The sequence below is a fragment of the Pseudopipra pipra genome, chromosome W (assembly GCF_036250125.1).
Source record: "Pseudopipra pipra isolate bDixPip1 chromosome W, bDixPip1.hap1, whole genome shotgun sequence".
NCBI lineage: Eukaryota > Metazoa > Chordata > Aves > Passeriformes > Pipridae > Pseudopipra > Pseudopipra pipra.
The window spans coordinates 354,780-368,832 of record NC_087580.1 but is presented as its reverse complement, the minus strand read 5'-3'; positions in this window follow the sequence as shown (position 1 = coordinate 368,832).

Sequence of the window (14,053 nt, the reverse complement as noted above, 5' to 3'; positions counted from 1 at the left end):
AGCCCTCCAGACACCAGCGTCCCCATGGATGTGGACACCACCCCAGGTCTTGACATCAGTCTGGCCAGCGACGTCAGCATGGACGAGGACAGCCCGTCAGGCCGTGACCTCTCCTTGGCCAGCGACGTCAGCATGGATGAGGACAGCCCGTCAGGCCGTGACCTCTCCTTGGCCAGCGACGTCACCATGGATGAGGACAGCCCATCAGGCCGTGACCTCTCCTTGGCCAGCGATGTCACCATGGACGAGGACAGCCCGTCAGGCCGTGACCTCTCGCTGGCCACTGACGACCCCATGGATGGTGGCTCCCGCCCAGGCAGTGATCACGTTGCGAGCTGTGACATCTCGCTGAGCAGCGATGTCCCCATGGATGAGGACACCTTCCCGAGGGGTGACATCTCCCTGCCCAGTCACAGCACTGCCAGCCACCCAGGCCCACTCCACGGCCAAGCCATCGGGGCCCCTGGGGTGACTCCAGCCAGTGAGCCTGTGCTGCGTGGCAAGGTCCTGCTGGAAGGGACTCGGAGCCACTTGGATTGCTCCCAGGGAGCCGTGGGCACCAGCCAGGATGGTCGCAGCAGCGTCCCCATGCCCACGGACCATGCTGGCACCAGTGGCACCAGCCCCCAGCCCAAGAACGCCTCGCTCTGCCCACCCAAGAAGATGCCGCCCACTCACCGCAGTGTCCCCAAGCCTTCCAGAGCCGTCCTGAGCACGGGACACTGCAAGGCGGGCGGCACCAAGCCTCAGGACCCTCAGCAGGGTGCGGGCACGAACCTGCCACCGCCTCAGAGCAGCATGTCACCAAGCAACATCGCTCTGAAAAGGCGGGGCACGAAGAGGAAGAGGGGCTCTGAGCCAAGCACTGGGAGCAAGTGCAAGGCTCCCGCAGCCCGGGCTGGGGCAGAAAGTTGTTGAGGGACAGATCGTTTGGGGATCTGTCCCAGGGGGAGGGACAGATCGTTTGGGGATCTGTCCCAGGGGGAGGGATAGATCGTTTGGGGATCTATCCCAGTCTGAGGGAGGGAGGGTGTTGATGTAGATATTGATGACCGTTTTCTTGTGGTTATCAATTAAAAGATTTTATTGCATAAGCTGTCTGTGTCTGCATGGAATGGGGAGGGAGTGCAGGGCGGCAGCGGGAAATGGTCCCAAGCAGATCCGCCAAGGCTGAAAGGGCTCCAAGGGCACCCAAAGGGCACTCCAGGCCTGAGTCAGTGCCGGAGGTGCAGGCATTCATGGAAGGTCCCCTTCCTCTGGGGAAGCAGCCCTTTGGCGTGGGAGCCAGGACAGAGGGGTCCGTGCAGGACTCACGCACACGGCCCCACCACCGAAAACAGCCCCAAGCACAGCCTGGGCACCGTCCTCCCACTCTGGGGCTTTAGAAGGCTGCTCCCGCTGCTCCCAGTGACCTCAGCATGTCCCCAGTCATCCCACTGCAGCCCCAGACAGAGCTCCCCCAGGCTGCCCCGGGGCTGCATTGGGCAGGGGCGGTAAGGGAGAGGGAAGAATGTGCTGGGAACCCTAATGCAGGGCCTCACAGAAGTGCAGGGAGACGACATCCGTAGATCTCTGGGAGGCAGCACTTGGAATGGATGGAGCTCTGTCGAGGGGTGGATGGCGAGCCACTCGGCGGTTGGTGGGTCAGGATCAAAAGGCAGGCCGGGGATGGGGGCACTGCGGAGGGCACTGCGGGGACACCGCAGGCCTCCTGAACAGCAGCAGGATGGGGATGAGAGCTCCACGGGCAGCTTGAAGCTGCCTCCCAGTCACAGTGCCTGTCTCTCGTGGGGCATTCAACTACCCTGAGAGCAGCTGGAAAAGCAACACAGCCAAGCACAAAGAGTCCCGGAGGTTCCCAGAAAGCAGTGGCGACAGCTTCCCGACCCAAGGGGGTGATGCCTCTCACAAGCAATGCCGTGTTGCTCCACCTCATACTAACACACAGGAAAGGCCTTGTTGGAGATGGGAGGGTAAGGGACAGCCTTGGCTGTCGAGACCATGGGACTGTGGTCTTCTGAAATTCCAGGTATTGGGAAACACATAAATACCAGGAGACAGAGGAGCTAACTAAGAAGGATAAACTTTTATTCCAATGAAAGGGAGAGTTCACTGAACAAACCTCAGTGAGGCCTCTCAAGTCAGTGGAGGTCGCAGCCCCCTTTTATCCCCTTTGCCCGGAGCGCTGCTCCCTCCCCAGCGTTTCTCCCCTGGCTGACATACGCCGGGGTTACAGGCTTCCCGACACGCCTGCTCTGTGTCCCCCATTATGTCCCTCGGAGGGGGCTGGGAAGGTCACTGGTGCTTTTCAAAATGGAGGCCACAGCACACTTCAAAACAGAGGACGTGGCCACCCGAGACCTTCTCTGCTGCTGATCGGTCCCCCTGTCTCTGGGCAAAGGGCACCACTTGGTAGCCAACAATTGAACCACCAGTAACTTACTGCTTCTTACTGCGAACTGCGACTACCCTACAAACTTTGCAAGCACCCTTTCTTCTTCCTAAGAGTGGAGCTGAGGACTGGGGGAGGAGGAAGCAGGGCAGCATGGAAGATCAGAACACGCACCTCAGGAGAGCTGACTTGAGCCTCTTCAGGGATCTTCTTCCTTCGTGTCTGACGTCCTTTTTTCCCCTCACTCGCTGCTCTAACCCCACAACCTGATTTGCTGCACACCCTGTCTCCTAAAGCACCGCCCAGCTAGTCTTTCTTGATGGGCCGAGCTCCTTGTTTCCCTTTGCCCTTCTCCGAATGCCAGGGAATGGGAAGCACCCTCATTTTTATGGTTGGGCTCTTGCTGCCCAGCCTCACTTTCTGCAACAGTTTCACAGTTTTCAATCTGGTCCTGTCCCTGTTTCTTTCAATGCCCAGGTTTTCTCCAAAACAGCCAACTGACACACATGCAATCACTATGCCCAGAACTGCCAGGAGAACTCCACCACTTCAGCGGCTCAAGTGGGCAGAAGCTGTCTTGGATGTGGCCTTGCCCGCTTTGAACCTCAAGATTCCACGTGAGGAGCCAGATGCTGAGCACTCCCCAAGAACCCCCTTTCCTAGACCAAATCTCCAACCGCAGCAGATGGCAGCACACACCTAAAGCGCCTTTGACCGGGACCTGACAGAACCCCCTTCTTGTTGTCCACGCTCTTGTCTTCCCATGGAATGGAGAGCAGAAAAGGACTCTCCAGTGTAAGGCCAGAACAGCCAGGTTTACGGCAGAGGCAGAGAAACTGCCCTATCCCTGCCTCCAGGATGGTGAGCCTGCTCCAGGATCCTTCCATCGGGCAGTTTGGGGTGCATTGTGTGGTTTTGTATCAATGTAGATGGCTTCCAGCGATGTTAACTTCCAGTGGTGAGAAGTCATGAGATTATGACCTTCTGCAACAAGAGTTTGACTTTGAATGGCCAAGGTTTTTATTCCCCTCCTGCTTTCTGCAGGTGCCCCCTGTTTTTCGAGACTCCTAGACTCCTAGAAGAGTTTGTGTCGGAAGGGGCCTTAAAGCTCATCTAGACAAGGTTGCTCCAAGCCCCGCCCGAGCCGGCCTCGAACACTTCCAGGGACGGGGCAGCCACGGCTTCTCTGGACGACCTGTGCCAGGTCCTCACCACGCTCACAGAGAAGAATGTTTTTCCAGAATCCCATCTAATCGTGCCCTCTGCCAGTGTGAAGCCGTTCCACCTTGTTCTGTCACTGCAGTCCCTCGTAAACAGTCTCTCCTATCCAAGCCTTCTTGGTCCTCCCTGTTGTGTTGCAAAATTTGCAAGTTGATGCTGTGCCAGGGCTGTGCCAGCAGCCAAGGGCTGACCCGGGTGCAGGACCTTGCGCTTGAGGTCTGTTGTCGCTGGCTTTGTTCAGCCTGGAGGAGGCTGAGCTGAGATCTCCTGGGGGGCTGCAGCTTCCTGCCAAGGGGCAGCAGCGATTTCTGCTGCGTGTGACCAGGGACAGGACCCCAGGGAACGGCTGGAGCTGTGTCGGGGGAGGGTTAGGTTGGATATTAGGAAAAGCTTCTTCCCCCGGAGGGTGGTCGGCCACTGGAACAGGCTCCCCAGGGCAGTGGTCTTGGCCCCAAGGCTGCCAGAGCTCGAGGAGCGTTTGGACAACGCTCTCAGGCACGTGGTGGGGTTGCTGGGCTGTCCTGTGCAAGGCCGGGAGTTGGACTGGATGATCCTTGTGGGTCCCTTCCAGCTCAGGATATTCTGTGATTCTAACTCTTTGGTTAACCCTTTGTCTCCCCATGAAGAGCTGGCAAAGCTGTTGGGGGTGGGGCAGAACAAGGGAAGCTGCCTCTATGACATTGTTGCTGCCTCTATGACATTGTTGCTACCTCTATGACATTGTTGCTGCCTCTCTGACATGACAATGGGAGCCCCAACATTCCGTCCCTGGAGACGCTCCAAGAGGAGCATCCAGACCTGGGTCCCGTCAACAGACCGGAGCGGCCGCCGAAGCTGACTGAGCATGGCCCTGTCAGCTCTGTGGCAGCGTTGTGTGAGCTGGAGCTCAGCCATAGCCCAGCTCCTGCAGCCATTGGTCTCTCGCGGAACCTCCTGCCCCACAGGTGAGGACAGACCCTGAGCCCGAAAGCCCCAGGACGCACGGCGGGGACAGTTACAGCCCTTGCTCCCCTGCCCCTTCCTCTCCTCCTCCTCAGTCCTCTGAGCGCCCGACACCCCCCGACTGGCATGTGACCTCCAGCGTTTGCTCTTTCTCGCAGGATCAGCCAACCTCGGCCAACAGCCTGGGCAGAAGCAGCAGCCCTTGCCAGCTCCCTCTGCCCCAGCAGCAGGTATGGCAGTCCCATCTGCCTTGGCCCCTCGGCATTCCCTGCCCCCCAGCCCCTCCAGCCTCCAGGCCTGCCCTGGCTCCTCCAGCCCTGCCGGCACCTCCAGCAGCCACAGCACCCCTGTCCCCCTGCCAGCTGGGGCACCTTGGCTCAGCACGGCACGGCAAGCAGCCCTGGCATTGCCTGGGCCACCTCTGTTCAGGCAAGATGGTTTAGAGGATCTTGGGGCCGTCGCTGCCATTTTGCCGTCCCCTGTGCAACCCCATGGCTGTGGCACAGCAGCTCACCCCGCAGGGATGGTCCCTCACGCAAGCTCCCACTCAGTCTGTGTTCCGGGCCGGTTCAGCGGGTGCCCCAGGAGACTCTCCCAGCCCCGAGCCTCCCCCCCAGTCTGCCTTCTCCCCTGTGCACGTGTGCCAATGGCTCCGGGCAGTGACTGCTCCAACCCCCACCCGTATCTTCTGCTCGGCAGGGACACGGACTCAGCTGCCTCCACCAGCCCCCTTGGCAAGCAGCCATGGCATTGCTCCTCCATCAGGCAATGCCCTGGGGGGGGCCCGGGGCCGCAGGAAGCCCCTGGCCCCAGTCCCACCAGTGCGGGACACGCAGCACGGCTCAGCCAACCCCTCAGGGACGCTCCTGGGCAGTGGCAGCCCTCCAGACACCAGCGTCCCCATGGATGTGGACACCACCCCAGGTCTTGACATCAGTCTGGCCAGCGACGTCAGCATGGACGAGGACAGCCCGTCAGGCCGTGACCTCTCCTTGGCCAGCGACGTCAGCATGGATGAGGACAGCCCGTCAGGCCGTGACCTCTCCTTGGCCAGCGACGTCACCATGGATGAGGACAGCCCATCAGGCCGTGACCTCTCCTTGGCCAGCGATGTCACCATGGACGAGGACAGCCCGTCAGGCCGTGACCTCTCGCTGGCCACTGACGACCCCATGGATGGTGGCTCCCGCCCAGGCAGTGATCACGTTGCGAGCTGTGACATCTCGCTGAGCAGCGATGTCCCCATGGATGAGGACACCTTCCCGAGGGGTGACATCTCCCTGCCCAGTCACAGCACTGCCAGCCACCCAGGCCCACTCCACGGCCAAGCCATCGGGGCCCCTGGGGTGACTCCAGCCAGTGAGCCTGTGCTGCGTGGCAAGGTCCTGCTGGAAGGGACTCGGAGCCACTTGGATTGCTCCCAGGGAGCCGTGGGCACCAGCCAGGATGGTCGCAGCAGCGTCCCCATGCCCACGGACCATGCTGGCACCAGTGGCACCAGCCCCCAGCCCAAGAACGCCTCGCTCTGCCCGCCCAAGAAGATGCCGCCCACTCACCGCAGTGTCCCCAAGCCTTCCAGAGCCGTCCTGAGCACGGGACACTGCAAGGCGGGCGGCACCAAGCCTCAGGACCCTCAGCAGGGTGCGGGCACGAACCTGCCACCGCCTCAGAGCAGCATGTCACCAAGCAACATCGCTCTGAAAAGGCGGGGCACGAAGAGGAAGAGGGGCTCTGAGCCAAGCACTGGGAGCAAGTGCAAGGCTCCCGCAGCCCGGGCTGGGGCAGAAAGTTGTTGAGGGACAGATCGTTTGGGGATCTGTCCCAGGGGTGGGACAGATCGTTTGGGGATCTGTCCCAGGGGGAGGGACAGATCGTTTGGGGATCTGTCCCGGGGGAGGGACAGATCGTTTGGGGATCTGTCCCAGGGGGAGGGATAGATCGTTTGGGGATCTATCCCAGTCTGAGGGAGGGAGGGTGTTGATGTAGATATTGATGACCGTTTTCTTGTGGTTATCAATTAAAAGATTTTATTGCATAAGCTGTCTGTGTCTGCATGGAATGGGGAGGGAGTGCAGGGCGGCAGCGGGAAATGGTCCCAAGCAGATCCGCCAAGGCTGAAAGGGCTCCAAGGGCACCCAAAGGGCACTCCAGGCCTGAGTCAGTGCCGGAGGTGCAGGCATTCATGGAAGGTCCCCTTCCTCTGGGGAAGCAGCCCTTTGGCGTGGGAGCCAGGACAGAGGGGTCCGTGCAGGACTCACGCACACGGCCCCACGCCGAAAACAGCCCTCAGCACAGCCTGGGCACCGTCCTCCCACTCTGGGGCTTTAGAAGGCTGCTCCCGCTGCTCCCAGTGACCTCAGCATGTCCCCAGTCATCCCACTGCAGCCCCAGACAGAGCTCCCCCAGGCTGCCCCGGGGCTGCATTGGGCAGGGGCGGTAAGGGAGAGGGAAGAATGTGCTGGGAACCCTAATGCAGGACCTCACAGAAGTGCAGGGAGACGACATCCGTAGATCTCTGGGAGGCAGCACTTGGAATGGATGGAGCTCTGTCGAGGGGTGGATGGCGAGCCACTCGGCGGTTGGTGGGTCAGGATCAAAAGGCAGGCCGGGGATGGGGGCACTGCGGAGGGCACTGCGGGGACACCGCAGGCCTCCTGAACAGCAGCAGGATGGGGATGAGAGCTCCACGGGCAGCTTGAAGCTGCCTCCCAGTCACAGTGCCTGTCTCTCGTGGGGCATTCAACTACCCTGAGAGCAGCTGGAAAAGCAACACAGCCAAGCACAAAGAGTCCCGGAGGTTCCCAGAAAGCAGTGGCGACAGCTTCCCGACCCAAGGGGGTGATGCCTCTCACAAGCAATGCCGTGCTGCTCCACCTCATACTAACACACAGGAAAGGCCTTGTTGGAGATGGGAGGGTAAGGGACAGCCTTGGCTGTCGAGACCATGGGACTGTGGTCTTCTGAAATTCCAGGTATTGGGAAACACATAAATACCAGGAGACAGAGGAGCTAACTAAGAAGGATAAACTTTTATTCCAATGAAAGGGAGAGTTCACTGAACAAACCTCAGTGAGGCCTCTCAAGTCAGTGGAGGTCGCAGCCCCCTTTTATCCCCTTTGCCCGGAGCGCTGCTCCCTCCCCAGCGTTTCTCCCCTGGCTGACATACGCCGGGGTTACAGGCTTCCCGACACGCCTGCTCTGTGTCCCCCATTATGTCCCTCGGAGGGGGCTGGGAAGGTCACTGGTGCTTTTCAAAATGGAGGCCACAGCACACTTCAAAACAGAGGACGTGGCCACCCGAGACCTTCTCTGCTGCTGATCGGTCCCCCTGTCTCTGGGCAAAGGGCACCACTTGGTAGCCAACAATTGAACCACCAGTAACTTACTGCTTCTTACTGCGAACTGCGACTACCCTACAAACTTTGCAAGCACCCTTTCTTCTTCCTAAGAGTGGAGCTGAGGACTGGGGGAGGAGGAAGCAGGGCAGCATGGAAGATCAGAACACGCACCTCAGGAGAGCTGACTTGAGCCTCTTCAGGGATCTTCTTCCTTCGTGTCTGACGTCCTTTTTTCCCCTCACTCGCTGCTCTAACCCCACAACCTGATTTGCTGCACACCCTGTCTCCTAAAGCACCGCCCAGCTAGTCTTTCTTGATGGGCCGAGCTCCTTGTTTCCCTTTGCCCTTCTCCGAATGCCAGGGAATGGGAAGCACCCTCATTTTTATGGTTGGGCTCTTGCTGCCCAGCCTCACTTTCTGCAACAGTTTCACAGTTTTCAATCTGGTCCTGTCCCTGTTTCTTTCAATGCCCAGGTTTTCTCCAAAACAGCCAACTGACACACATGCAATCACTATGCCCAGAACTGCCAGGAGAACTCCACCACTTCAGCGGCTCAAGTGGGCAGAAGCTGTCTTGGATGTGGCCTTGCCCGCTTTGAACCTCAAGATTCCACGTGAGGAGCCAGATGCTGAGCACTCCCCAAGAACCCCCTTTCCTAGACCAAATCTCCAACCGCAGCAGATGGCAGCACACACCTAAAGCGCCTTTGACCGGGACCTGACAGAACCCCCTTCTTGTTGTCCACGCTCTTGTCTTCCCATGGAATGGAGAGCAGAAAAGGACTCTCCAGTGTAAGGCCAGAACAGCCAGGTTTACGGCAGAGGCAGAGAAACTGCCCTATCCCTGCCTCCAGGATGGTGAGCCTGCTCCAGGATCCTTCCATCGGGCAGTTTGGGGTGCATTGTGTGGTTTTGTATCAATGTAGATGGCTTCCAGCGATGTTAACTTCCAGTGGTGAGAAGTCATGAGATTATGACCTTCTGCAACAAGAGTTTGACTTTGAATGGCCAAGGTTTTTATTCCCCTCCTGCTTTCTGCAGGTGCCCCCTGTTTTTCGAGACTCCTAGACTCCTAGAAGAGTTTGTGTCGGAAGGGGCCTTAAAGCTCATCTAGACAAGGTTGCTCCAAGCCCCGCCCGAGCCGGCCTCGAACACTTCCAGGGACGGGGCAGCCACGGCTTCTCTGGACGACCTGTGCCAGGTCCTCACCACGCTCACAGAGAAGAATGTTTTTCCAGAATCCCATCTAATCGTGCCCTCTGCCAGTGTGAAGCCGTTCCACCTTGTTCTGTCACTGCAGTCCCTCGTAAACAGTCTCTCCTATCCAAGCCTTCTTGGTCCTCCCTGTTGTGTTGCAAAATTTGCAAGTTGATGCTGTGCCAGGGCTGTGCCAGCAGCCAAGGGCTGACCCGGGTGCAGGACCTTGCGCTTGAGGTCTGTTGTCGCTGGCTTTGTTCAGCCTGGAGGAGGCTGAGCTGAGATCTCCTGGGGGGCTGCAGCTTCCTGCCAAGGGGCAGCAGCGATTTCTGCTGCGTGTGACCAGGGACAGGACCCCAGGGAACGGCTGGAGCTGTGTCGGGGGAGGGTTAGGTTGGATATTAGGAAAAGCTTCTTCCCCCGGAGGGTGGTCGGCCACTGGAACAGGCTCCCCAGGGCAGTGGTCTTGGCCCCAAGGCTGCCAGAGCTCGAGGAGCGTTTGGACAACGCTCTCAGGCACGTGGTGGGGTTGCTGGGCTGTCCTGTGCAAGGCCGGGAGTTGGACTGGATGATCCTTGTGGGTCCCTTCCAGCTCAGGATATTCTGTGATTCTAACTCTTTGGTTAACCCTTTGTCTCCCCATGAAGAGCTGGCAAAGCTGTTGGGGGTGGGGCAGAACAAGGGAAGCTGCCTCTATGACATTGTTGCTGCCTCTATGACATTGTTGCTACCTCTATGACATTGTTGCTGCCTCTCTGACATGACAATGGGAGCCCCAACATTCCGTCCCTGGAGACGCTCCAAGAGGAGCATCCAGACCTGGGTCCCGTCAACAGACCGGAGCGGCCGCCGAAGCTGACTGAGCATGGCCCTGTCAGCTCTGTGGCAGCGTTGTGTGAGCTGGAGCTCAGCCATAGCCCAGCTCCTGCAGCCATTGGTCTCTCGCGGAACCTCCTGCCCCACAGGTGAGGACAGACCCTGAGCCCGAAAGCCCCAGGACGCACGGCGGGGACAGTTACAGCCCTTGCTCCCCTGCCCCTTCCTCTCCTCCTCCTCAGTCCTCTGAGCGCCCGACACCCCCCGACTGGCATGTGACCTCCAGCGTTTGCTCTTTCTCGCAGGATCAGCCAACCTCGGCCAACAGCCTGGGCAGAAGCAGCAGCCCTTGCCAGCTCCCTCTGCCCCAGCAGCAGGTATGGCAGTCCCATCTGCCTTGGCCCCTCGGCATTCCCTGCCCCCCAGCCCCTCCAGCCTCCAGGCCTGCCCTGGCTCCTCCAGCCCTGCCGGCACCTCCAGCAGCCACAGCACCCCTGTCCCCCTGCCAGCTGGGGCACCTTGGCTCAGCACGGCACGGCAAGCAGCCCTGGCATTGCCTGGGCCACCTCTGTTCAGGCAAGATGGTTTAGAGGATCTTGGGGCCGTCGCTGCCATTTTGCCGTCCCCTGTGCAACCCCATGGCTGTGGCACAGCAGCTCACCCCGCAGGGATGGTCCCTCACGCAAGCTCCCACTCAGTCTGTGTTCCGGGCCGGTTCAGCGGGTGCCCCAGGAGACTCTCCCAGTCCCGAGCCTCCCCCCCAGTCTGCCTTCTCCCCTGTGCACGTGTGCCAATGGCTCCGGGCAGTGACTGCTCCAACCCCCACCCGTATCTTCTGCTCGGCAGGGACACGGACTCAGCTGCCTCCACCAGCCCCCTTGGCAAGCAGCCATGGCATTGCTCCTCCATCAGGCAATGCCCTGGGGGGGGCCCGGGGCCGCAGGAAGCCCCTGGCCCCAGTCCCACCAGTGCGGGACACGCAGCACGGCTCAGCCAACCCCTCAGGGACGCTCCTGGGCAGTGGCAGCCCTCCAGACACCAGCGTCCCCATGGATGTGGACACCACCCCAGGTCTTGACATCAGTCTGGCCAGCGACGTCAGCATGGACGAGGACAGCCCGTCAGGCCGTGACCTCTCCTTGGCCAGCGACGTCAGCATGGATGAGGACAGCCCGTCAGGCCGTGACCTCTCCTTGGCCAGCGATGTCACCATGGACGAGGACAGCCCGTCAGGCCGTGACCTCTCGCTGGCCACTGACGACCCCATGGATGGTGGCTCCCGCCCAGGCAGTGATCACGTTGCGAGCTGTGACATCTCGCTGAGCAGCGATGTCCCCATGGATGAGGACACCTTCCCGAGGGGTGACATCTCCCTGCCCAGTCACAGCACTGCCAGCCACCCAGGCCCACTCCACGGCCAAGCCATCGGGGCCCCTGGGGTGACTCCAGCCAGTGAGCCTGTGCTGCGTGGCAAGGTCCTGCTGGAAGGGACTCGGAGCCACTTGGATTGCTCCCAGGGAGCCGTGGGCACCAGCCAGGATGGTCGCAGCAGCGTCCCCATGCCCACGGACCATGCTGGCACCAGTGGCACCAGCCCCCAGCCCAAGAACGCCTCGCTCTGCCCACCCAAGAAGATGCCGCCCACTCACCGCAGTGTCCCCAAGCCTTCCAGAGCCGTCCTGAGCACGGGACACTGCAAGGCGGGCGGCACCAAGCCTCAGGACCCTCAGCAGGGTGCGGGCACGAACCTGCCACCGCCTCAGAGCAGCATGTCACCAAGCAACATCGCTCTGAAAAGGCGGGGCACGAAGAGGAAGAGGGGCTCTGAGCCAAGCACTGGGAGCAAGTGCAAGGCTCCCGCAGCCCGGGCTGGGGCAGAAAGTTGTTGAGGGACAGATCGTTTGGGGATCTGTCCCAGGGGGAGGGACAGATCGTTTGGGGATCTGTCCCAGGGGGAGGGACAGATCGTTTGGGGATCTGTCCCGGGGGAGGGACAGATCGTTTGGGGATCTGTCCCAGGGGGAGGGATAGATCGTTTGGGGATCTATCCCAGTCTGAGGGAGGGAGGGTGTTGATGTAGATATTGATGACTGTTTTCTTGTGGTTATCAATTAAAAGATTTTATTGCATAAGCTGTCTGTGTCTGCATGGAATGGGGAGGGAGTGCAGGGCGGCAGCGGGAAATGGTCCCAAGCAGATCCGCCAAGGCTGAAAGGGCTCCAAGGGCACCCAAAGGGCACTCCAGGCCTGAGTCAGTGCCGGAGGTGCAGGCATTCATGGAAGGTCCCCTTCCTCTGGGGAAGCAGCCCTTTGGCGTGGGAGCCAGGACAGAGGGGTCCGTGCAGGACTCACGCACACGGCCCCACGCCGAAAACAGCCCTCAGCACAGCCTGGGCACCGTCCTCCCACTCTGGGGCTTTAGAAGGCTGCTCCCGCTGCTCCCAGTGACCTCAGCATGTCCCCAGTCATCCCACTGCAGCCCCAGACAGAGCTCCCCCAGGCTGCCCCGGGGCTGCATTGGGCAGGGGCGGTAAGGGAGAGGGAAGAATGTGCTGGGAACCCTAATGCAGGGCCTCACAGAAGTGCAGGGAGACGACATCCGTAGATCTCTGGGAGGCAGCACTTGGAATGGATGGAGCTCTGTCGAGGGGTGGATGGCGAGCCACTCGGCGGTTGGTGGGTCAGGATCAAAAGGCAGGCCGGGGATGGGGGCACTGCGGAGGGCACTGCGGGGACACCGCAGGCCTCCTGAACAGCAGCAGGATGGGGATGAGAGCTCCACGGGCAGCTTGAAGCTGCCTCCCAGTCACAGTGCCTGTCTCTCGTGGGGCATTCAACTACCCTGAGAGCAGCTGGAAAAGCAACACAGCCAAGCACAAAGAGTCCCGGAGGTTCCCAGAAAGCAGTGGCGACAGCTTCCCGACCCAAGGGGGTGATGCCTCTCACAAGCAATGCCGTGCTGCTCCACCTCATACTAACACACAGGAAAGGCCTTGTTGGAGATGGGAGGGTAAGGGACAGCCTTGGCTGTCGAGACCATGGGACTGTGGTCTTCTGAAATTCCAGGTATTGGGAAACACATAAATACCAGGAGACAGAGGAGCTAACTAAGAAGGATAAACTTTTATTCCAATGAAAGGGAGAGTTCACTGAACAAACCTCAGTGAGGCCTCTCAAGTCAGTGGAGGTCGCAGCCCCCTTTTATCCCCTTTGCCCGGAGCGCTGCTCCCTCCCCAGCGTTTCTCCCCTGGCTGACATACGCCGGGGTTACAGGCTTCCCGACACGCCTGCTCTGTGTCCCCCATTATGTCCCTCGGAGGGGGCTGGGAAGGTCACTGGTGCTTTTCAAAATGGAGGCCACAGCACACTTCAAAACAGAGGACGTGGCCACCCGAGACCTTCTCTGCTGCTGATCGGTCCCCCTGTCTCTGGGCAAAGGGCACCACTTGGTAGCCAACAATTGAACCACCAGTAACTTACTGCTTCTTACTGCGAACTGCGACTACCCTACAAACTTTGCAAGCACCCTTTCTTCTTCCTAAGAGTGGAGCTGAGGACTGGGGGAGGAGGAAGCAGGGCAGCATGGAAGATCAGAACACGCACCTCAGGAGAGCTGACTTGAGCCTCTTCAGGGATCTTCTTCCTTCGTGTCTGACGTCCTTTTTTCCCCTCACTCGCTGCTCTAACCCCACAACCTGATTTGCTGCACACCCTGTCTCCTAAAGCACCGCCCAGCTAGTCTTTCTTGATGGGCCGAGCTCCTTGTTTCCCTTTGCCCTTCTCCGAATGCCAGGGAATGGGAAGCACCCTCATTTTTATGGTTGGGCTCTTGCTGCCCAGCCTCACTTTCTGCAACAGTTTCACAGTTTTCAATCTGGTCCTGTCCCTGTTTCTTTCAATGCCCAGGTTTTCTCCAAAACAGCCAACTGACACACATGCAATCACTATGCCCAGAACTGCCAGGAGAACTCCACCACTTCAGCGGCTCAAGTGGGCAGAAGCTGTCTTGGATGTGGCCTTGCCCGCTTTGAACCTCAAGATTCCACGTGAGGAGCCAGATGCTGAGCACTCCCCAAGAACCCCCTTTCCTAGACCAAATCTCCAACCGCAGCAGATGGCAGCACACACCTAAAGCGCCTTTGACCGG